The sequence below is a fragment of the Caretta caretta genome, chromosome 3, assembly GCF_965140235.1.
Source record: "Caretta caretta isolate rCarCar2 chromosome 3, rCarCar1.hap1, whole genome shotgun sequence".
Lineage (NCBI taxonomy): Eukaryota > Metazoa > Chordata > Testudines > Cheloniidae > Caretta > Caretta caretta.
This window is the reverse complement of record NC_134208.1, coordinates 166,385,809-166,411,117: the sequence shown is the minus strand read 5'-3', so window position 1 is coordinate 166,411,117 and position 25,309 is coordinate 166,385,809. Positions and strand designations below refer to the sequence as shown.

At 42.9% G+C, this 25,309-nt stretch overlaps 1 pseudogene; it reads right to left on the bottom strand.

Moving 5' to 3' along the window:
• The window catches only part of LOC125633748 (spermatogenesis-associated protein 7 homolog), an 87,971-nt pseudogene that overhangs the window by 24,601 nt on the left and 38,061 nt on the right, over positions 1–25,309 (bottom strand).

Below are 25,309 nucleotides of genomic sequence, written 5' to 3'. Positions count from 1 at the left end.
TTTAGACCAGTTTAAGTCCATTGGGCCAGAGCGTCAGCTAGTGTAAACTGACATAACTCCATCAAGATCTACAGTAATTCAATGAAGTCAAGTTGAGCTATGTCAATTTACACCAAATGAGGATCTGGCCCCCTGATTTCAGTGAAGTTACTCCAGATTTACACTTCCCTGAAAGCAGAATCAGGCCCACTGTGTGTAATGATAAAAATCTGTCAATTTTTCTTGAAGAATTTGTTTTTACTCTGAAACTTCTTTTGACACCATAATTCTTATTTGCCATTAACACATGATTATTATACCCCACTATTTCCAGAGGAAGGTGTAGGATGTTTGTCTTCCTCCAAGGTAGCTCTCAAACTTAGCTTCTGACATGGTCTTGAAAGGAGTGCACCAAATGCCCTTTCCCCACAGAGTGAGTGCACCACCTTTGTAGCAAACCTGATTTCCACTGATTCTGACGGTGGGAAACCCAAAATTCCTCCTGAGCTGGCATTTTCAGCACAGCAGCCCAGGCCATAGGGATGGCCATGAAATCAAGTGTGTTTTCAGAGGTCAGTGCCACTTTCATGGCTTTTGAAAGTATCTCTGCTTCCTTTTATCTGCAACAGCGATGCTTATTTGTGAGACCACAGATGAGGAACCAGGTCTCACATTCTGCTAGACACTGATGTGACTAAAGCAGATGCTTTTACTTCTCAGTCATGAGGCTGATAGACCCTTCTCCCCAATCCTTTGAGGAGAATTGAGTGCTGGGCACTTGCTTTCCCGTTCTAATAGCAAGAGCAACAATCTCACCAATATGACGAAGACTTGGACCCAGCCATGTGTTGTGTAGCTAAGATAGCTCAGAGATCCTCCCAGTGCCACTATCCTTCTCCCTGCAACATTTGCCATCAGACTGCATAATCTCAACAGAAGTTTTGAATGGTGGCCATTACTAGATTGAAGCGTACAAGCCTCATTATTTGACCTGAGTTAGTTATCATTCCATAGCCAATACAAGAGACCACCCTTATTAGTCTTGCTTCTATCTTAGAGACCAACCCAAAGCATCTCAACATATATTGGGTACAGTTTTATTTATTTTACACACCCACCCACCAATGAAGCAGTTTGCTGATGACCTGTTTCACTGTGTGTGAAACTGGAAGCATTCAGCATAAGAATCCCCTTATTAAAGATGCAGCATTAAAACCTATAGTCCTGCCAAATGCACTAACAACTGTGAAGTCTCTTTTCAAGACTTCCCCTGATCAAAAGGTAAAATATTCTGATTGAGAATCAGCTCCTTGCTTCCCAGCCCCAGTACCAAAGTATTAAACTCTCCAACAAAAGCATACCTTGAGCCCAATAGCCGTAGGATCAAAGGGTCTCATGAACTAAGACAATCTGTAAACCACTTTTTAAAAAATACTGGAACTACCCAAAGATGGCAAGACTTTGTTTCATAAATAAAATATTTGACCTTTTTCATATATAAAATATTGACCTTCACAAGTTTGCCAGGTGAAAATGTTTATGTCTATTTTTGTTCACTTATATTTCTTAGCAAGGGCTGTTACTGTATACTGGAAAATTCTGTATGTCACTGGTTTTCTTGCTGCACTATTAAGTTACGTATTAAGGTCCCTACTGTACATAACCATTTCCCTTTTTGTTAGCAAGCTCAGACTGTATAACAACATAAATAAGTCAGAAAAGCCATAACAAGCTTGTGCTGGAAATATATTAAAATCTGATGTACCGGAAAATGCATGAACACTACATTTTGTATGCCATTTTATTCATATTTTATGCTCTAAAATTATGACAAACAAAAAGCACAGACAGTAATGCAGGGTTCTGGTGCTATCAAATTTCAAGGGTGGCAGATATGCGTAAAACAGAGTCCTTATTTAGGAACGTGCTAGTACACTGTCATTTGTGCACTATGCTGAGGCTGCATCTAAGTCAAGTTCTTAACCAGATTCAAAGGCCCATAAGAAGAGTGTTTCAACACAGTGTGTGGGAAATGAGTTCCCCTTCTTGAAGTACATACAGCTAATTCTCACCATACTCCTAGCTACTCTAGAGTACGTGGCTGTGTAAATGTGAACACAGTAAAGGCAAATGACTGTAAGGAGGAAAAAAAGCATTTTTAAATCCAAAGTCTATCTGAAGTCTTCGAGGGGAAAGTCCTACAAACTGGACGTCTTAGCACCTGTCCTGCCCATATATGTCTTAATCAGTGAAAGTATAAACATCTTGTAAAACAGTGCATTTTCAGATCGTCAAAGGAGCTAACTACTTACAAGATAGATGTCCGTGGTGTATTTATTCTTCATTAAAACAAACAAAGAATTGGTATACAGTATTTCTGCCATTGTCTCAGAGAATCTGGATTTAAATTTATCTCAGCAGCTATTTGGCTTCGCTATTGAATGACCTGAATTTTCTTACAGGCCAAATGCATCACCTGTATTTACAGGAGCTTTCCAAATGCATGACCTGTATTTACAGGAGCATGTGGACTAAGACAAGGTAAGAAATCATGAAGAATGATTGTTGTGATACCAGAGTCTGTGTTTATCAAAGCCCTTGCCCATTATGGTAACCTGCATGGACTTAAAGGAACGCCATATTTATTAAACAGTAACATCATTAAGAGGGGGAAAGTTTTCTCAATTTTTTGAATGAAAAGAACACACTCTAATCTTCTACTAGGGAGAAAATTAGCTGTGTCCTCATAAAGAAAAGGAGTACTTGTGGCACCTTAGAGACTAACAAATTTATTTGAGCATAAGCTTTTGTGAGCTACAGTTCACTTCATCGGATGCATGTAGTGGAAAATACAGTGGGGAGATTTTATATACACAGAGAACATGAAACAATGGGTGTTACCATACAAACAGTAACAAGAGTGATCAGGTAAGGTGAGCTATTACCAGCAGGAGAGCGGGCGGGGACCTTTTGTAGTGATGATCAAGGTGGGCCATTTCCAGCAGTTGACAAGAACGTGTGTGGAACGGTGGGGGTGGGAAATAGTTTTACTTTGTGTAATGACACATCCACTCCCACTCTTTATTCAAGCCTAAGTTAATTGTATCCAGGTTGCAAATTAATTCCAATTCAGCAGTCTCTCGTTGGAGTCTGTTTCTGAAGTTTTTTTATTGAAGAATTGCTACTTTTGGTTTGTAATCGAGTGACCAAAGAGATTGAAGTGTTCTCCAACTGCTTTTTGAATGTTATAATTCTTGATGTCTGACTTGTGTCCATTTATTCTTTTAAGTAGAGACTGTTCAGTTTGGCCAATGTACATGGCAGAGGGGCATTGCTGGCACATGATGGCATATATCACATTGGTAGATGCGCAGGTGAACGAGCCTCTGATAGTGTGGCTGATGTGATTAGGCCCTATGATGGTGTCCCCTGAATAGATCTGTGGACACAGTTGGCAACGGGCTTTGCTGCAAGGATAGGTTCCTGGGTTAGTGTTTTTGTTGTGTGGTGTGTGGTTGTTGGTGAGTATTTGCTTCAGGTTGGTGGGCTGTCTGTTAGCAAGGACTGGCCTGTCTCCCAAGATCTGTGAGAGTGATGGGTCGTCCTTCAGGATAGGCTGTAGATCCTTGATGATGCGTTGGAGAGGTTTTAGTTGGGGGCTGAAGGTGATGGATAGTGGCGTTCTGTTATTTTCTTTGTTGGGCCTGTCCTGTAGTAGGTGACTTCTGGGTACTCTTCTGGCTCTGTCAATCTGTTTCTTCACTTCAGCAGGTGGGTATTGTAGTTGTAAGAATGCTTGATAGAGATCTTGTAGGTGTTTGTCTCCGTCTGAGGGGTTGGAGCAAATGCGGTTGTATCGTAGAGCTTGGCTGTAGACAATGGATCATGTGGTGTGGTCTGGATGAAAGCTGGAGGCATGTAGGTAAGCATAGAGGTCAGTAGGTTTCCGTTATAGGGTGGTGTTTATATGACCATTGCTTATTAGCACCGTAGTGTCCCATCACTCTCACAGATATTGGGAGACAGATCTTCCTCCTCCCACCCCCACCTCTCCTGCTGGTAATAGCTCACCTTACCTGATCACTCCCTTTACAGTCTGTGTGGTAACACCCATTGTTTCATGTTCTCTGTGTATATACAATTTCCCCACTGTATTTTCCACTGCATGCATCCGATGAAGTGAGCTGTAGCTCACAAAAGCTTATGCTCAAATAAATTTGTTACTCTCTAAGGTGCCACAAGTCCTCCTTTTCTTTTTTGCGGATACAGACTAACACGGCTGCTACTCTGAAACCTATGTCCTCATATCACTCTAATAGCTTCGCAAAACATCCCCTGTTTATTCAGTACTTTTCAAAATGCAAATACTAAGCAGAGGCCTATTTTTGTAACCATTAAGTCATTGTATACTGCAGGAATGATTTGCACATCAACCCCATTAGCTGTGACTGTAGTTCCATTGTGTTAGTGTCCTATTTAAAGCTTTAGAGGGAAATAAATAAGTACATCATTTCCCATGGGTCACTTCACTTTGACTTCTTACCTGTGGATATGACACCCTTGATAATATTGTGATTTTGTCCATTGCTGCTTACAAACCTTTATGTCACAGGAAACAGTCATTTCTGGGGTTCATCTGTCAGAAAGAGGACTGGCTAGGCATCCAGTGCCTTTCAGTAAAGTATAAAAGAACAATAGCCATTTACATCTGCCTACTGATAAATAACAGGCAAAGATACATTGGGCCCAGCTTGCAAATGCAGCCTCCCACTGACCTCAGCTTCAGCGGAGAGTGCTCAGCACCTCTGAAAAATCAGACCCATTTCTACACATTTAGGGCAACATTCACTTCAGTGCATAGAGCCTACAATGGGCTCTCCACACCACTTCAACCCTACTGTGCTGTGCAAGGGGGACAGGAGGGTATGGGTGGATAGACTTATGCATTAGCTCAGTGGTTTGAGCATTGGCCTGATAAACCCAGGGTTATGAGTTCAATCCTTGAGGGGGGCCATTTAGGAATCTGGGGCAAAAATTGGGGATTAGCCCTGCTTTGAGCAGGGGGTTAGACTAGATGACCTCCTGAGGTCCCTTCCAACCCTGAGATTCTATGATCTATGAACCTTCTGCCCACTTGGATCACAGATCTGTGGGGGAACCCTGCGGGCTGAACACAGAAAGGTGGTGTGAGGAAATCAGCTGTTTTGTGGATCATTTGGTCTTTCCCTTTTCCCCTGTTCCTGAATGGAGAAGCAGCACTAGGGGCATAGAAACCATTGAGCCATTTGCCTTGAGAAGCCTCCACAAGAGCTCTGTAGGCCGGGATGGAGGGAGGATGCCTCCATCATTTCCCCCGTGCAATTCACAATGCCCACCTCAGTTACTTGGGCTGGAAATTGGAGAAATGAATCTCTTCCATCTCTGCTGTGATTCTATTGTAACCCACTGCTCAGTGTATGTTATGTGTCCCCTCTGTGCTTGATCCACAGAGAATATGAATCAAGTATAGCTCCCACCTAGAAGACCTAGTGCTCTACCTCGAGCAATAAGGGGTCATGCTATTAGCTCTGGAGATCACAGGTTCACTCCTTGGTGACAACCAAGATGACTTTTGTTACATTTTTAGAACATCAGTGTATCTTGGTTAGCCTTGTTATTGAGTTTAATTAAATGGGGCACCAGTGATGTCCAGAGTTTCTTTTGACTTTAATCTCCAGCTCAGAACAGACAGTCACAATTAATACTTTTATACTAAGTAAAACACATTGGGGTAGATTTTCAGGTTACTGCACAAAGTTTTGTCCAGTGGATTTTCTTACAATACTGGGAGCTGTGCAGTTAGACCCCTGTGTGACACTTCAAGAATGCTCTGCTTTAAGATTTAAGTTATGGACATATTGGCAAGTTAAGGCAGAGTTATTCATTTCCTTGTATTACAGAAGTAAGAGTAAGAGGTGAACTATCTACCCAGAGAAGTATGTCTTTGGTCACCTATCCCTTTAATGGGAAGAAAAAAGAGGAAGAAAAACAAGTGCCACTTAAGGAGAGATTTTCTTCTGATGACAAAAATGACTCTGTGGAGAGCATTTCAGCTTTCCCTATCAATAGACAAGGGAAGGAGATGTAGCCCTGGTATATGAGGGAGAGAATATTGGTGTCTTAAGAAAAAAAATCAAATGACTTTTCTTGTTCCTACACTCTTCCAGCAGCATTTTCTAAGCAGCGTTCTCCCCAAGTAAGGAACAGAGGCTGTGAAGTAGATTAGAGTAGTTAGCCAGTTCCAGCTATGCTGTGCTGGGGTAGGACACAAGGAGCCTTCCCATACAACCTTGGGCAGTTCACATAATGATCAGGTGAAATTGCAGCCTCTGTGCATAGGGGACTGCAAGGACTGATCCCTTCAACTCCTGGGGAGGTCGGTTGTGGGGGAAGGTGCATAGTGACCCAACATGGGTGTGGAGGTTCTTCAAAGCAGAAAATCATGCCAGTGGAAATGTCAGTTCACTTATATGGAGAATACTAGCCAAAAATCGAAGAAAAAGATTTTACAGCATTGGGCAACATTTATATACATTGGCATTTCCTAGAGGGTCAGAGATATTCAGTCTAACTATAGTCATGTGATTCAGGCACAGGATTAGACTCTGGAATTCTGTGTTCAGTTCCCCTGCTCTTCCTTATACTCCTTGTATGATCCTGAGCAAGACCCTTAAACTCTCTATGCCTCCGTTCCCCATCTGTAAAATGGAGATAATGCTTCCTTTATCCCATCCTCTGCCTATCTTTCTATGTAGACTGTATAATCTTTAGGACAGGGATTGGGTCTTATTTCATGTATGTTCAGTGCATAGTACAAATGGATTGCAGTGGGGCCTTTAGGTATATTGTAATGCAAACAGTACATAGCATAATACTGTATATTATATATAATACACCTGTTATAGAAATGTAGGTACCATTCCATCCAAATACATCACTTTATCTGAAACATTCCCTATTGTTTATGACATAGGTAGTTGAATAAATTCTGTCCTGTTCTGAATCAAATAGCTATTTCTGAATCAAATAGCTTTGTGTGTCTGTGTATGTTTTTTCCCTAAATACTAAGCTTACAGTGAGGCTTCTGCAGTATTTTGCTCCATTACTGTAGAACTAGTTTCATAAAATTGTTAATGGAAAAAACATAAAAAGAACAAAAATGAAATGTACAGAAGGAATATTAATATTGTTAATTAGGAGGAGTTATTCCACCCTCCCCCGGCCCAAATAAGAAAGAAAATCTATATTTTCTGCTGTTCTGACCCTTAAGTTGTCCTCTTGTGTTTCTGTGTTGAAGAACACATGTAATCAGGTAGTTTGAGCCCCCTAAAGATGTAGTGTCCATCTGTGTTCTAAGATGAACACAGCTGTAATATCTATGCTCTACCATTGCCTTAGCCATGAGTTTCTTTGCTTCCAAGTTTTTTATACTCTAATGTCCTAGTTTAGGTATCTAAATAATCATAATATGGAGCTATGATTCCACTGTGGAAAATGGAAACTTTCCATTTTTCCTGATTTTTTTTATTTGATAAGATATTGCACCTCTCTGTATAAAGGAAGTACATGTTACTAGCTATTCAGCCATCCCATAGAGAAGCAGAGGAATGCCTCACAGGGGTGGGGAATGAAGGAACCTGTCTGCATGCCAAAGGTGCCCATGGGAAGGGGATGAATTTACTGCTCTCCATGTGCCACCAGGCTCTTTACCTTTTGGGAGAAAAAGGTTAAGAAAGGATTTCCCTACATACCCAACTCCAAAGATATACTTCATGTTTCAGCCAACAGGTGGCATTAGGATCTAGTGCAATGCTCCTCTGCTCTAATGATATCACTAAATAATCACAGCCTGCACCTACCCAGATGTTCTTTGCAGCTTCATGAGCAGTACAACGTTGTCTGCCTTAGGGCCAGTGTTGATGAGCAAGGAATACAAAAGGCTGGTGAATATCAGTTCTATGTATATGAACTAAAATTTCTGGATTGTGATGGGAAAATAAAGCAAGAGATTTATATCCCAAATAAACAGTCAATCCTAAATTCCAGGGCCTGGGATTTATCCCATATCAGCACGAATGTGCATCATACAGTAGACGTGGTTACTTTGTTATCTTGACCACACTTGGAATGATGAAAACTTTAGTTATACGTGTGTCTTTTCAAAACAGTACCAGCATAGCACAACAAAATGAGATTATCCAAGACAAATATTTCTAAACCAAACAAATGAAGCCAGAGGTATTTGGAAGGGAAAACAAAACCATACTCACATTTAATGCTAGTATGCAAACTCTTTGGTACAGAAGAATCAACAGCAGCTGGATTAACAGAAAAATAAGCGTGTTTATCTATGATCTCAATATTTCACTTACAAATCACAGTAGAGAGCACTGGACTAAAACTGAAAGGGATGAACGCTAGGGGTCTGATCTGCCAAGTATTGGATTCACTGGGAACATTGGGTACTTGGTGCCAAGGTTTATAATATTAAAGATATTCATAGTTAATTTTGTTTACAACCAACTAAAATCTATTATTTTTCTAATCACCCGCACAGATCTTCCCCTTTGTTCTTAGCCAGTTGTGCAAAATATTTGGAACACAACTTCAAACAGGACGAAACTCACCTCCTTCCAGATGTTGTTACGAACCTAAAATAGCATGTTGGATTCATGGAGATTAGAGAATCAAACAGTCCCTGGCCAAGTTGAACTGAGTTAGGGTTGATTTATGGTTTCACACGGAAATGTCTTAGGCTGAGTTTTGTTTGGGAGTTTTCCCAGAACCTAAGGGTTGGAAACCCACACAAAGCAAAGCCTGCAAAATAATTCACATGAAACCCTGCCTCCTGAGATTGCCATTTTTCTCATAGCTCAAACCATCTTGACAAGATACTGTCTGTCGGGGTCTAGCCAGATTGTGACACCTATCGTAAATGTGCACCGAGTATTGTTACATGAATGGAATTACCCTCTGGAATTTCCCCAACTCTCCCCCCAGTTTTGTGACCTAGTGACATGCAGTGTTGCCAATTTAGTGATTGTTTGGAAATTTGAATAGAAATTGAAACATTAATACACACTTTAAAAGCATATAAAGTGCATGATAAAATACATGTACCTGAAAAAGTATTATAGATTTACTCAGACTTTAAGGTCAGAAGGGACTGTTATGATTGTCTAGTCTGTCCTCCTGCACAATGCAGGGCACAGAATCCCACCCACCCGCTCCTGTAATAAACCCCTAACCTATGTCTGAGTTACTGAAGTCCTCAAATCAAGGTTTAAAGACTTCAAGGTGCAGAGAATCCTCCAGCAAGTAACCCGTGCCCCACGCTGCAGAGGAAGGCGAAAAATCCCCAGGGCCTCTGCCTGTCTGCCCTGGAAGAAAATTCCTTCCTGACCCCAAATATGACGATAAGCTAAACCCTGAGCATGTGGCAAGACTCACCAACCAGACACCCAAGAAAAAATTCTCTGTAGTAACTCAGATCCCACCCCTTCTAACATCCCATCATAGACCACTGGGCATCTTTACCACTAATAGTCAAAGATCAATTAATTGACAAAATTAGGCTACTGCATCATACCATCCCCTCCATAAACTTATCAAGCTTAGTCTTGAAGCCAGATATGTCTTTTGGCCCCACTGCTCCCCTTGCAAGGGGGAATGTGGATGTTACAAAGTAATTTGAACATGTACCTTTGAGATTTGGTGGTATTTTTATGAAAAGAGCTATGTAGCTGCTTCGTAATACTGAGTAGAATGCTTGTGCTAAACATTTATTTTACAAGTAGAGATCCTTGCAAGATTAGCCTTTCTACATTTCTCTGTAAGTTTAGCTCCACAGGGAAAGTACAGAAGTAATTTATGAAACATAAGAAGTAAAGTACGTTTTAATAGTTTGTTTCTCAGATGTGACTTCATGCAGAGTTTGTTTTTTGTTTAATGTCCCAAATCAGACTTTTAAATAAAAATCTTCAGACTTTCCTAGTAAGACACACAAGTATTAGAAATCTTTATCAATCAGAATAGATTTGATTTATAGCTACCATAAAAAGAAAATTAACGACGTTGCTGAATTTTGCTGTGGATGAGCGGTATCATCATCTGAATGAAATAAAATTTAAACCTGTTTGAACAACTGAGATATAGTACTGGAGATCTTGTTCTGCCAGGATCTTCTCATAAATTCTCTTTTGTGCTACAAGAGCGTAATAGACTAAAAATCCCATAAAGATTGTAAAAAAAATCAAATAAAAAAATCCTTGCATCAGTCTTCTCCCATGTGTGGCCGGTAGGGTAACCAGAAAGCAAGTGTGAAAAATCAGGACAGAGGGTGTGGGTGGGGTGGTGGTGGTAATAGGAGACTATATAAGAAAAAGCCCCAAATATCGGGATTGTCCCTATAAAATTGGGACATCTGGTCACCCTAGTGGCTGGCCCCCTCTCTCCTCTCCTCATGGCCTGACAGATAGCTTTGGTTTCACTAGCAGAAAAGAGCACAAGTGTGAATTATGTATAGCAGTCTTCATTATCCTCAGGTAGTCCAGCTGCATCTGTATATTTATGGGCAATGCATTTGCTTGGGAAGAAGGGTATTTGGGTTCTACAGACTCAGGTGTGCATTTTTTCTGAATTAAATGTATTAGCCACACATGAGCAAAGGTCATTTAAACCCAACACTATGCAGCAGAGGGCCACACATGTCTGTGTATGAAAGGATTTAAAAAAAAAATAATATGGTGAGGTGAATCAAAGGTTAACCAGGATGATTTTCAGCCTCACAGCCTCTCTCCTGGTTGTGGATTAGTTGTGATTTTCAAATGGCTATTTGTCCTTGTGATGGGGTATCCACCCCACACAGGTCCTGAGCAGATTAATGTGGGACAGAAGGGGCCAGCTGAGCTTATAAATGCACAGAAAGGGCTTAATATGCACTAATTACAGATGAAGCCTGGCTGTGGAAGGACCTGGATGGGAGTATAAAAGTTAGGAAGAGAGAGCAGGAACGGACAGTTGGTTTGCAGGCGGGCTAAGGCTTTGACAAGGCAGAATGAGATGGAAGAGATCACAAATGAAACTAAAACCAGGCTAGACAATAAGGACAGGGAAAGCATTGCAGAAAACTGGATGCAAATAAGAAGAGGGTAGATTCTTGAAAACCGGAAGGACCAGCAAATAAGAATGCAGGAAAATTACGTAACAGTAAAATCTTTAGGTAAGGACATAAAGATAGGGAATATCAACTCCCTGAGGATTGCTGAGTGGATCAGTAGACGTGCTGGAGATATAGTAAGAGCTAAGAAACTTTCTGGAGGAGACTAGTTAGTAGAATGTAAAAACAAAGGACAACTAGGGAAGCTCCTTAAGATAAAGGTGTTAGGTAAAACAAACAAAACAAACAAACACAACTAAGGTGTTAGCTACCCAAATTTCTCACAGGAACAAGAGGGGTAGTATATGGCGTGCCAGTTGAAATGTCAAAAGATGAAGTAAAACAAGGAATAGGTGAAGAGACTAATTTAGCAGACTAGGCAGTCATAGCAAGCCCTGGACAGCTGTGCTGTTTACATTTAAGGGACGGATGCTACCAGACAAAGTAATTTTAAGGTATTAAATATTCTGGATTAAGCCCTATAACCCCCCTCCTGTGAGATGCTACAAAGGCCAAAGATTTGGTCAGGTAGCAAACAATTGCAAGAGGGAAATATGGTGCAGTAAGTGTGGAGGTAAACATTCATACGATAATTGTGAGGTAGGACCGAACAAAATGTTACAACTGTGGAGGGAAAAACAGCTTAGCCTATGGAAGATGTACTGAGGCAATGCAAGCCAGAGAACTACAGAAAACCCCAAATTACTAATAACATCTCATATGCAGAAGCTACTAGGAGATATCTACAAGAAAAAGAGAGGGGAAAAAAAGAGAACCTGATACAGGGAAAGGGAATAGACAGCAATAAATTAATAGAAAGGAAGTAATGAGTAACAGCCAGGTAAAAGGAGATGACATACTACTTACATAAACAGAGATTCATTGCATTTATGATTGAAGTAATAAATTGTATGTCTCAAACAGGAGAGAAAATGAGAATTATAATTACAGCTACTGAAAAGTACCTATGAGCTAGCAACCTAAGTGAAGGAAATATTGAGGGTAAAAAGAATGGTGGTGACTATTTTCAGCTGGCATGCCTATAGCCTAGTAAAAAGAAAAGGAGTACTTGTGGCACCTTAGAAACTAACAAATGTATTTGAGCATAAGCTTTCGTGAGCTACAGCTCACTTCATCGGATGCATGCAGTGGAAAATAAAGTGGGGAGATTTTATATACACAGAGAACATGAAACAATGGGTGTTACCATACAGACTGTAACAAGAGTGATCAGGTAAGGTGAGCTATTACCAGCAGGAGAGCGGGGGGGGAGGGGGGAACCTTTTGTAGTGATAATCAAGGTGGGCCATTTCCAGCAGTTGACAAGAATGTCTGAGGAACAGTAGGGGGGAAATAAACAAGGGGAAATAGTTTTACTTTGTGTAATGACACATCCACTCCCATTCTTTATTCAAGCCTAAATTAATTGTATCCAGGTTGCAAATTAATTCCAATTCAGCAGTCTCTCGTTGGAGTCTGTTTCTGAAGTTTTTTTGTTGAAGAATTGCCACTTTTAGGTCTGTAATCGAGTGACCAAAGAGACTGAAGTGTTCTCTGACTGGTTTTTGAATGTTATAATTCTTGATGTCTGATTTGTGTCCATTTATTCTTTTTTGTCGTCATCATGAATAGGTTGGAATATGAACAAGAGGCTGCTAGGCAGCTCTCCAACACCACTTTCTACAAGCCATTACTCTCTGATCCCACTGAGGGTTACCAAAAGAAACTACACCATCTGCTCAAGAAACTCCCCGAAAAAGCACAAGAACAAATCCGCACAGACACACCCCTAGAACCCTGACCAGGGGTATTCTATCTGCTACCCAAGATCCATAAACCTAGAAATCCTGGACGCCCCATCATCTCAGGCATTGTCACCCTGACAGCAGGACTGTCTGGCTATGTAGACTCTTTCCTCAGGCCCTATGCTACCAGCACTCCCAGCTATCTTCGAGACACCACTGACTTCCTGAGGAAACTACATTCCATCGGTGATCTTCCTGAAAACACCATCCTGGCCACCATGAATGTAGAAGCCCTCTACACCAACATTCCACACAAAGATGGACTACAAGCTGTCAGGAATAGTATCCCCGATAAAGTCACGGCAAACCTGGTGGCTGAACTTTGTGACTTCGTCCTCACCCATAACTATTTCACATTTGGGGACAATGTATACCTTCAAATCAGTGGCACTGCTATGGGTACCCGCATGGCCCCACAGTATGCCAACATTTTTATGGCTGACTTAGAACAACGCTTCCTCAGCTCTCGTTCTCTAATGCCCCTACTCTACTTGCACTACATTGATGACATCTTCATCATCTGGACCCATGGAAAAGAAGCCCTGGAGGAATTCCACCATGATTTCAACAATTTCCATCCCACCATCAACCTCAGCCTGGACCAGTTCACACAAGAGATCCACTTCCTGGACACTACGGTGCTAATAAGCGATTGTCAGATAAACACCACCTTATAACGGAAACCTACTGACCACTATACTTACCTACATGCCTCCAGCTTTCATCCAGACCACACCACACAATCCATTGTCTACAGCCACGCTCTATGATACAACCGCGTTTGCTCCAACCCCTCAGACAGAGACAAACACCTACAAGATCTCTGTCAAGCATTCTTACAATTACAATACCCACCTGCTGAAGTGAAGAAGCAGATTGACAGAGCCAGAAGAGTACCCAGAAGTCACCTTCTACAGGACAGGCCCAACAAAGAAAATAACAGAACGCCACTAGCCATCACCTTCAGCCCCCAACTAAAACCTCTCCAACGCATCATCAAGGATCTACAGCCTATCCTGAAGGACGACCCATCACTCTCACAGATCTTGGGAGACAGGCCAGTCCTTGCTTATAGACAGCCCCCCAACCTGAAGCAAATACTCACCAGCAACCACACTCCACACAACAGAACCACTAACCCAGGAACCTATCCTTGCAACAAAGCGCGTTGCCAACTGTGTCCACAGATCTATTCAGGAGACACCATCATAGGGCCTAATCACATCAGCCACACTATCAGAGGCTCATTCACCTGCACATCTACCAATGTGATATATGCCATCATGTGCCAGCAATGCCCCTCTGCCATGTACATTGGCCAAACTGGACAGTCTCTACGTAAAAGAATAAATGAACACAAGTTAGACGTCAAGAATTATAACATTCAAAAAACCAGTCGGAGAACACTTCAATCTCTTCGTTCACTCGATTACAGACCTAAAAGTGGCAATTCTTCAACAAAAAAACTTCAGAAACAGACTCCAACGAGAGACTGCTGAATTGGAATTAATTTGCAACCTGGATACAATTAACTTAGGCTTGAATAAAGAGTGGGAGTGGATGTGTCATTACACAAAGTAAAACTATTTCCCCTTGTTTATTTCCCCCCTACTTGCCACAAGTACTCCTTTTCTTTTTGCAGATACAAACTAACCAAGCTGCTACTCTGAAACCTGTCATATTGCCAGGTAGCGCATGGGCAAGAATTAAAGAAAAATATTATTGATATGAAAACAAAGCTTGATATAATATGCATACAAGAGACTTAGCTAACAGAAAAGCTAGGCTATAAATTCCAGGATATGGCATATATAGAGACATGATAGAGAAATAGGAAAGCCCACAAGGGGGTGTCTCCACCTTCATTAAGGATAACGTGAGCTGCCTGGAAGTAGAGGTTTAAAAAAAAAACACCCAACCCTAAATATCACATATATGCTATTGGGATACCAATATAAAACAATTCTGCATCTCTAAGGCTTTATAATGTCTATAACCCATGCAGGAAACCAGAGGCTAATGAACCTGACATAATTAACTGTAGATCTTACATGCCCGTTCATTATCTGTAGTGATCTGAATAGCCACAACAGATTATGGGGAAGTAAGAAAACTGATAAAAATGGAAAATATTTAAAATCATTCTTTGAAGAAAATAATTTAGTACTATTAAATGATGGAGCACCTACCAGGTTCAATATGACTGACAGAAACTTCTCATGCCTGTATCTAGGAATAGCTTCTAGCACAAGAGCAAGTACATGCAGCTGACATATTTACAGAGAGGAGGGAATAGGTAGCAACCACTTCCTGACATTAATTACACATCAAGGAAAAGAAAATAGTGAAGACAAGGATAATATCCCCACTTGGAATCTAAAACAAGAAAATTGGAAACTCTTTAGAAACAAAAGTGAGGAATGTGAATGAGCAATGTATAGATGAAGATTTTGAGGAATTATAAAGACAGCCTACATAGCTATTCCGAGGATACCAACACTACTTAAAGATAGGGAAAGTATTCCATGGTGCAACAAGGAATGTGAAATGGTAATTAAGGAAAGGAATAAGACAAACAAGACAGCAAAAAAATTTCTTAAATAGTGAGGACTGAACGAAATATTAAAGTAAGGAAATTGAACAAAGGGCTACAAAAAGGGCAAAAAAGAGAGCTGGAGAACATACCAGGAAACAGTAACTAAAGATACCAATACAGCAGAGGTATATCAACAACTTAGAAAAATGAATGGAATAGAGAGTAAGAGCCACATAATACCAAGCCTTGCATTTGCTCCAGCAAAGAAAAAGTGGAAATTCTGTCCACCATGTTACAAAAAGTCAGTAATGATGAGGCTCAGAGGATAGAAATTAGGGAAAGGAAAGGAACATTCATTAATGATAGTTATGAGATGATGAAGAGGTGGAAGGAGGATGTGGATATTATTTTAAATCAAAACTTTAATATGAGAGAACTCCAAAAAGCGATAATAAGGAGCAAAAGCAGATCACCAGACAAGGATGAAATAAGCTTTGAAATGCTTAAGCCCCTAAATTAAGGAAGCTGGAGGGTGATACTAAAATTATACAACATGTGGCAAAAAGGTGAAATATCAAAGGACCGGAAATATGCAATTATTGTCTCAGTGAGGAAAACAGGTAAGCTGCGCTCCAGACGCTAGACAAATGGACCAACTGCCCTCATGGCATGTTTAGGTGAAAGAATGGTAGTGGAGCAATTAGTAGCACACCTACAAAGAAATAGGTTTGGATGGAATGCAAACTGGTTCAGAAGAGGTAGGAGTGCAATTGACCACATTGTAAGGATAGAGGCAGAAGCACAAAAAAGCAGGAGAACAAAATAAACTTTGTATCTTTTTTTTCATGACTTAGTCTTGCACTTAACGAATTGCAGAAGAGCTTTTTATTATTGGGTCCCTCTTTCATAGTGAGGTGCTGATACCACCTTAAAATGCTGCTCCTCAATTTGAGTCATGTGGTTCAAGATAGAGCACAGGATACTGGAAAATGTTCAGTTGACCGGCCTTCCTGTAAAAGATGATAGCAGCTGCAATCTGTTCTATTGCATGAAGATTACATGAGGTCACCAGGTTCACGGCACGTTACCAATGCAGGCTTTGGTTGGACAAAGCCTAGGTAGTGTAGGATTAGAAGATTTACAATAGTCTTAAACTGGCTATGGATTTTCACTCGCTTCTTCATTTCTATTGTCATCTCTTTCACCTTCCGCTGAAGAATCAGATGTTTGCCAACGCTGCAGGCAGGACTTGCTGGAGCAATGCACTGATATGGCAAATTCTGTGTTCCAAGTTCTCCCCACAGTTTGCAGCCATTTACAGATAGTGTTTGGAACTGCTGCTGGGCCACAACCATGAGTCTCGACACTAGTGGAATTTAACATTAGTCAGTATAGCATCACCACTTCTATAATTTTCCAGATCTCTAATGGCAGGAAGCAGTCACCCCAATGAGTGCTACCAATTGAACACCTGGGCTTGCTCCAATTTTATCTTTCCTTGGTAGCCAAGCATCAAATACATCTCGAAACAAGGAAAACACTATTGAAATAAGATGGAAAACTACTTGGCTCTCCTCCCTTTTCTGATATCAGGACTGGCACTTGTCCAGGGGCAGCATTTCGGCCATCTTTTTTTTTTTTTGCTTGGACGGCATTCTGGCTCGTGGGGCGGCCCTGTCTGATATGGATTTGTCACTTTGCTGAACAATTTGAGGGGATAACTACTGCAGCACTCAGCAATCAGTCTTGCTGTTCCCAAGACAAGGCTTCAGCTCCAGTCAAATTGTCTAAAACTCCTACCTTTTATAACATACTGTGCGCAAATTCCTTGGCTGCTAAGTGTAGACTTAAAGAGAGAATGGGTGGACCATCATTTAGTTGAATCATCTGAATGGGCTGCAGCTTATTTTGTAGAGAGAGAGAATTGTTCACAAACGTGTAGGCCCATTAGTCTGGTAGCCAGTCTACAACACTGACTTGTAAACAAAATGTTATGGTGAAAGAGTCAGTGCATTTTTCTCTGTAAGAGTGTATTTAACTGACAAAACTATAAAGAACTCTAAGCGCTGGTCTACACTAGGAGTTTAGGTCAAATTTAGCAGCATTAAATTGATGTAAACCTGCACCCGTCCACACAATGAAGCCTTTTTTTTCGACTTATAGGGCTCTTAAAATCAATTTCCTTCCTCCACCCCTGACAAGTGAATTAGCGCTTTAATCGGCCTCGCTGGGTCGAATTTGGGGTACTGTGGATGCAATTAGATGGTATTGGCCTCCGGGAGCTATTCCAGAGTGCTCTATTTTGACCACTCTGGAAAGCACTCTCAACTCAGATGCACTGTCCAGGTAGACAGGAAAAGGCCCACAAACGTTTGAATTTCCATTTCCTGTTTGCATGGTCACCTGCAGCTTGCCACGCTGGCCAGAGCTCATCAGCAGAGGTGACCATGCAGAGCTCATCAGCAGAGGTGACCATGATGGAGTCCCAGAATCGCAAAAGAGCTCCAGCATGGACCGAACAGGAGGTACGGGATCTGATCACTGTATGGGGAGAGGAATCCGTGCCATCAGAACTACGTTCCAGTTTTTGAAAAGCCAAAACATTTGTCAAAATCTCCCAGGGCATGAAGGACAGAGGCCATAACAGGGACCCAAAGCAATGCCGCGTGAAACTTAAGGAGCTGAGGCAAGCCTACCAGAAAACCAGAGAGCCCAAAACATGCTGCTTCTATGATGAGGTGCCTGCCATTTTAGGGGGTTCAGCCACCACTACCCCAGCCGTGTTGTTTGACTCCTTCCATGGAGATGGAGGCAACACAGAAGCAGGTTTTGGGGACGAGGAAGATGATGATGATGAAGTTGTAGATAGCTCACAGCAAGCAAGCGGAGAAACCGGTTTTCCCGACAGCCAGGAACTGTTTCTCACCCTGGACCGGGAGCCAGTACCCCCCGAACCCACCCAAAGCTGCCTCCTGGACCTACCAGGAGGAGAAGGGACCTCTGGTGAGTGTACCTTTTAAAATAGTATACATGGTTTAAAAGCAAGCATGTTTAATGATTAATTTGCCCTGGCATTCGTGGCTCTCCTGGATGTACTCCCAAAGCCTTTGCAAAAGGTTTCTGGGGAGGGCAGCCTTATTCCGTCCACCATGGTAGGACACTTTACCACACCAATAGCACGTACTCGGGAATCATTGTAGAACAAAGCACTGCAGTGTATGTTTGCTGGCATTCGAGCAACATCCGTTCTTTATCTCTCTGTGTTATCCTCAGGAGAGTGATATCATTCATGATCACCTGGTTGAAATAGGGTGCTTTTCTTAAGGGGACATTCAGAGGTGCCCGTTCCTGCTGGGCTGTTTGCCTATGGCTGAACAGAAATGTTCCCCGCTGTTAGCCATGGGGAGGGGAGAGGGGTTAGCCACGTGGTGGGGGGAGGCAAAATGCGACCTTGGAACGAAAGCACATGTGCTGTGCATGTAATGTTAACAGCAAGGTTTACCGTGAAAGAGTGTAGCCATTGTTCTATAAAATATGTCTTTTTAAATACCACTGTCTCTTTTTTTTTTCTCCATCAGCTGCATGTGTTTCAAGGATCACAGGATCTTTTCCTTCCCAGAGGCTAGTGAAGATTAGAAGGTGAAAAAAATGCACTCGTGATGAAATGTTCTCTGAGCTCATGCTGTCCTCCCACACTGACAGAGCACAGAAGAATGCGTGGAGACAGACAATGTCAGAGTGCAGAAAAGCACAAAATGATCGGGAGGAGAGGTGGCGGGCTGAAGAGAGTAAGTGGCAGGCTGAAGAGAGGGCTGAAGCTGAAAGGTGGCGGCAGCGTGATGAGAGGAGGCAGGATTCAATGCTGAGGCTGCTGGAGGATCAAACCAATATGCTCCAGCGTACGGTTGAGCTGCAGGAAAGGCAGCTGGAGCACAGACTGCCCCTACAGCCCCTGTGTAACCAACCGCCCTCCTCACCAATTTCCATAGCCTCCTCACCCAGACGCCCAAGAACGCGGTGGGGGGGCCTCCGGCCACCCAGCCTCTCCACCCCAGAGGATTGCCCAAGCAACAGAAGGCTGGCATTCAATAAGTTTTAAAGTTTTAAAGTTTTAAAGTGCTGTGTGGCCTTGTCCTTCCCTCCTCCGCCACCCCTCCTGGGCTACCTTGGTAGTTATCCCCCTATTTGTGTGATGAATGAATAAAGAATGCATGAATGTGAAGCAACAATGACTTTATTGCCTCTGCAAGTGGTGATCGAAGGGCGGAGGGGAGGGTGGTTAGCTTACAGGGAAGTAGAGTGAAACAAGGGGCGGGGAGTTTCATCAAGGAGAAACAAAGAGAACTTTCACACCGTAGCCTGGCCAGTCATGAAACTGGTTTTCAAAGCTTCTCTGATGTGCACCGCGCCCTCCTGTGCTCTTCTAACCGTACTGGTGTCTGGCTGTGCAAAACCAGCAGCCGGGAGATTTGCCTCAACCTCCCACCCCGCCATAAACATCTCCCCCTTACTCTCACAGATATTGTGGAGCGCACAGCAAGCAGTAATAACAGTGGGATATTGGTTTCGCTGAGGTCTAACCGAGTCAGTAAACTGCACCAGCGCCCTTTTAAACGTCCAAATGCACATTCTACCACCATTCTGCACTTGCTCAGCCTGTAGTTGAACAGCTCCTGACTACTGTCCAGGGTGCCTGCGTATGGCTTCATGAGCCATGGCATTAAGGGGTAAGCTGGGTCCCCAAGGATAACTATAGGCATTTCAACATCCCCAACGGTTATTTTCTGGTCTGGGAATAAAGTCCCTTCCTGCAGCTTTTGAAACAGACCAGAGTTCCTGAAAATGTGAGCGTCATGTACCTTTCCTGGCCATCCCACGTTGATGTTGGTGAAACGTCCCTTGTGATCCACCAGTGCTTGCAGCACTATTGAAAAGTACCCCTTGCGGTTTATGTACTCACTGGCTTGGTGATCTGGTGCCAAGATAGGGATATGGGTTCCGTCTATGGTCCCACCACAGTTAGGGAATCCCATTGCAGCAAAGTCATCCACTATGACCTGCACATTTCCCAGGGTCACTACCCTTGATATCAGCAGATCTTTGATTGCGTTGGCTACTTGCATCACAGCAGCCCCCACAGTAGATTTGCCCACTCCAAATTGATTCCCAACTGACCGGTATCTGTCTGGTGTTGCAAGCTTCCACAGGGCTATTGCCACTCGCTTCTCAACTGTGAGGGCTGTTCTCATCTTGGTATTCTTGTGACTCAGGGCAGGGGAAAGCAAGTCACAAAGTTCCATGAAAGTGCCCTTACGCATGCGTAAGTGTAGCAATCACTGGGAATCGTCCCAGACCTGCAACACTATGCGGTCCCACCAGAGTGTTCTTGTTTCCTGAGTCCAGAATTGGCGTTCCACCGCATGAACCTGTCCCATTAGCACCATGATGCCCACATTGCCAGGGCCCGTGCTTTGAGAGAAGTCTGTGTTCATGTCCTCATCACTCACGTCACCGCGCTGACATCGCCTACTCGCCTGGTATCGCTTTGCCAGGATCTGGTGCTGTATATACTGCTGGATAATGCGCGTGGTATTTAATGTGCTCCTAATTGCCAAAGTGATCTGAGCGGGCTCCATGCTTGCCTTGGTATGGCGTCTGCACAGAAAAAAGGCACGGAACGATTGTCTGCCGTTGCCCTGATGGAGGGAGGGGTGACTGACGACATGGCTTACAGGGTTGGCTTACAGGGAATTAAAATCAACAAAGGGGGTGGCTTTGTGAGAAACTGAATGGCCCCCTCAAGGATAGAACTCAAAACCTCATGGATAGAACTCAAAACTGGGTTTAGCAGGCCGTTGATTTCACAGAGGGAGGGAGGGAGGAGAAAATGAATAGAAAACAAATCTGGTCTATTTCTTGTTTTGAGCCACTTCATCTATCTTTATACATCTTGCTGGCAGCAGACTGTGCAGTACGACCACTAGTCATCATCATCTCCTGGGTGCTTGGCAGAAGACGGTGCAGTATGACGACTAGCCATCATCTTCTGCTAGCTGGAGGTTAAAAGACAGTGCACTGCTGGTAGGACTCAATCGCCACGAGACAAAACAAGGGAAATGACCTGGCTGAGTCACTCCCATGTTTGCCCAGGCGCCCGGTTAAAAGAGCACCCAGGACTACGTCGATGACAGCTACCAGTCATACTGCACTGTCTGCTGCCAAAAGGCAATAAACTGCTGCTGTGTAGCAATGCAGTACCATGTCTGCCAGCACCCAGGAGACATACGGTGACGGTTAGCTGAGCAGGCTCCATGTTTGCCACGGTATGGCGTGTGCACAGGTAACTCAAGAAAAAAGGCACAAAACGATTGTCTGCCCTTGCTTTCACGGAGGGAGGGAGGGAATGGGGGCCTGACGATATGTACCCAGAACCACCCGCGACAATGTTTTAGCCCCATCAGGCACTGGGATTTCTACCCAGAATTCAAATGGGTGGTGGAGACTGCGGGAACTGTGGGATAGCCACCCACATTGCAACGCTCCGGAAGTCAACGGTTGCCTCGGTACTGTGGACACACTCCGCCGACTACATGCACTTAGAGCATTTGTGTGGGGACACACACAATCAACTGTATAAAAACGCTTTCTACAAAACCGACTTCTATAAATTCGACCTAATTTCGTAGTGTAGACATACCCTAAGACGACCCCACACTATAATTCACACAGGAATTAAAAGATACAATTACATCCTTCCCCAAACAATTCCAAGAAAAACTACAACTTCTTCCCTCCACGAACTCACCCCAGGGACTTTCTACATGCTTCCCAAGATACACAAACAAGGGAACACAGGCAGACACATTATATCTGGCCATAGCACTCTTACTGAAGGAATATCAGGACTCAGAAAAACCATCCTCAAGCCACTCCACACAAAAAGGCCAGTTTCCTTCAAGACACATTGGACTTCCTCCAGAAACTCTGCAATATTACCAACCTCACTCAGAACACCATGCTTGCCACCATCGATGTCACCTCTCTATACACCATCATCCTTCACCATGATACCATCACTACCTGATTCAAATACCTGCAAGATAATGTACAATGCTCAGAAATCCACCCTAAACACATCACCAAACTCATCCATTTCATTCTCACCCTCACCAACTTTACATTCAACAATAAACACTTTGCCCAAACCATTAGATAAGCCCAGGGTACTAGTCCTCCCCAATGTGCCAACCTCTTCAAGGGCCACTGCAAGGAAGAATTTCTGGAAAAAATACACAATGTACTTGAGAGACACTGATATTTTCATCCTCTGGACAACCTAAACTCCCTCATAGATTTCTACCACAACTTCAACAACCACTACCCATCCATCCAACTTTCTCTAGAACACTCCCACTCCAGCATCAACTTCCTGGACATCACAATCAGCTTAAACAATGGAACCCTACAAACAACTATATACAAGAAACCCATGAATCATCACACTTACCTTTACAGATCCAACAACACACAGCCAGAAATCTGCCAAGTGTTCAGATATCACAGAATTTGCTCCATAGCAAAAGTTTGGGATATACACCTAAACACACTTAAAACCACCTACACTAAACAAGGACATTCTACCAGAGAAGTATATTGCATTATGGAAAGGGCCACCCAAATATCCTGGAAGAACCTGTTTCAATACAGAAAGGCCCCCACTGACTGCACACCCCAATAGTCACCAATCACCCCACACTGGAACCCCTATGAGATATCATCAAATTACATTCCATATTTGATGGGGACTACATCCTAAAAGGAAATCTTTCCCAAACCCCCTCTTCTGGCCTTCAAACAACCTTCCAACCCCGTCAAGCTAATCATCAAAAGCAAGCTCACAGCAGACCAGAACACACCAACTCAAAGCGACACTAAACCCTGACAGTATTTCCCAGTATTTCCCCTGGCAGTATTTCCCCCACAACACACTTTTCAAGATCCATGAGTGCCATACATACTGATCACAACATTTGGTATATCTCATCCAGTGCATCAGATGCCCCAATAACCACTCTGTGGGTGAAACAATCACTACACTCTTGAATGAACTCACTGAGAAAAATAATAAAATAAAAACACCACATCACCCATGGGCGAAAATTTCTCACAGAGTGATCACTCCATATGTGATCTTTCAGTCCTTGTCCCCAGAGAAAACCTGCACAACACCTTCAAAAGGGAAGCCTGGGAACTTATGTTCATAACTCTGCTGGACACCAAAAACCATAGACTTGCCAGAGATACTGGTTTTATGGATCATTACAACAATTTGTAGCACACTCCACTTCCTGCTAACCTTTAGTTTCCCACTTCTCCTACAGCATATGTGAACCCCTTATGCTTAACTATTTGTCCCAACTTGTATTTAGCTTAGGCACTCTGGTTACTTCCCCACGGCTGAAGAAGAGCGCTCTGAAGCTCGAAAGCTTGTCCACCAACAAAATGTTGTTCCAGCAAAATATATTACCTCACTACACTGTCTCAATCAAAAATAATTCTCCCATACCCTCCTAGTGACAAGCACTTTGCCCTCCAAATCAGCTGACTAGTCCTCTGGGTATTGCAAAAGGAACGACCCCACATAACCTGCTGTCTATGGTTGACAGAACCCTTTTATGTCCCCTCCTTGTAATCTGACAATATTTGGTTGTGGCGGTCAATAATATTATAGGATTTACTTACACCCAACACATTGTTAGTCATCCCTGGCCTGAAGTATAACGCCAGTGGGTGATGCAGATGCTGAAGTTATTCTCTTGGGCCAGTTGTTGAGAACAACTCAATGGCTGTATCCTTGCCTCCAGAACAAAGATGTAACACTGTACCACACTGTAGCTCCTGACTGTTTTTCTAGCCACCACATAGTATGTAGTGATGCATGAGCATTAAAGGAGAGTGTGTATTGTGGAGGAGAATTAAAGTAGCCCATGCTAAAGCAATATTTGGGCTGGCTAAGTCATTGACTCCGAAGAGTAAGAGCCATTTCCATACACTGGCATCAGAGTCAGTGGGTTGAGGTAAGCACCTACAATTGGATGGACAAGATTCAAAAGCTGGCAATCAGGAAAAATATCTTTAAGATTCTAAAATTGACCCATTCTAGTGTATTTATTATTCTGAAAAAATTCTAATGTGGTATTCTGAAAACACTCTACTTTAACAGACATTGATAAATACTTGAATCATAGAATCATAGAATATCAGGGTTGGAAAGGACCTCAGGAGGTCATCTAGTCCAACCCTCTGCTCAAAGCAGGACCAATCCCCAATTTTTGCCCCGATCCCTAAATGGCCCCCTCAAGGATTGAACTACAACCCTGGGTTTAGCAGGCCGGTGCTCAAACCACTGAGCTATCCCTCCCCCATTTTGGCTCTTTATATAGTGCCAAAATGTGTTAGATGCTTCTCGCAGGCCTCTGCTAGGAAAGCCTTTAATCAGGTCCTGCCACCCCAGCCCCAATCAGGGGGAAAGGATTGGGGCTGGGTAAATAGTCAGTGCTTGCCTGGAAACTGCCAGCACCTGCCAGCCTCATTAGCAGGAGTTAAAAGACTGGGAGGAAGTGGAAGAAGCAGGAGGGGGCAGAGACCAGGAGGAAAAGGTCAGGCTCAGAGGGAGCCTACTAGTCTGTTGCTGGACAGGCGGGTGTGAGGCCAAGCCATGTAAATAGCCTGTAAATTAGTGGGAAACTGGTGGTGGGGAAAGGACACAACATAAAGAGCACAGATGTTGCA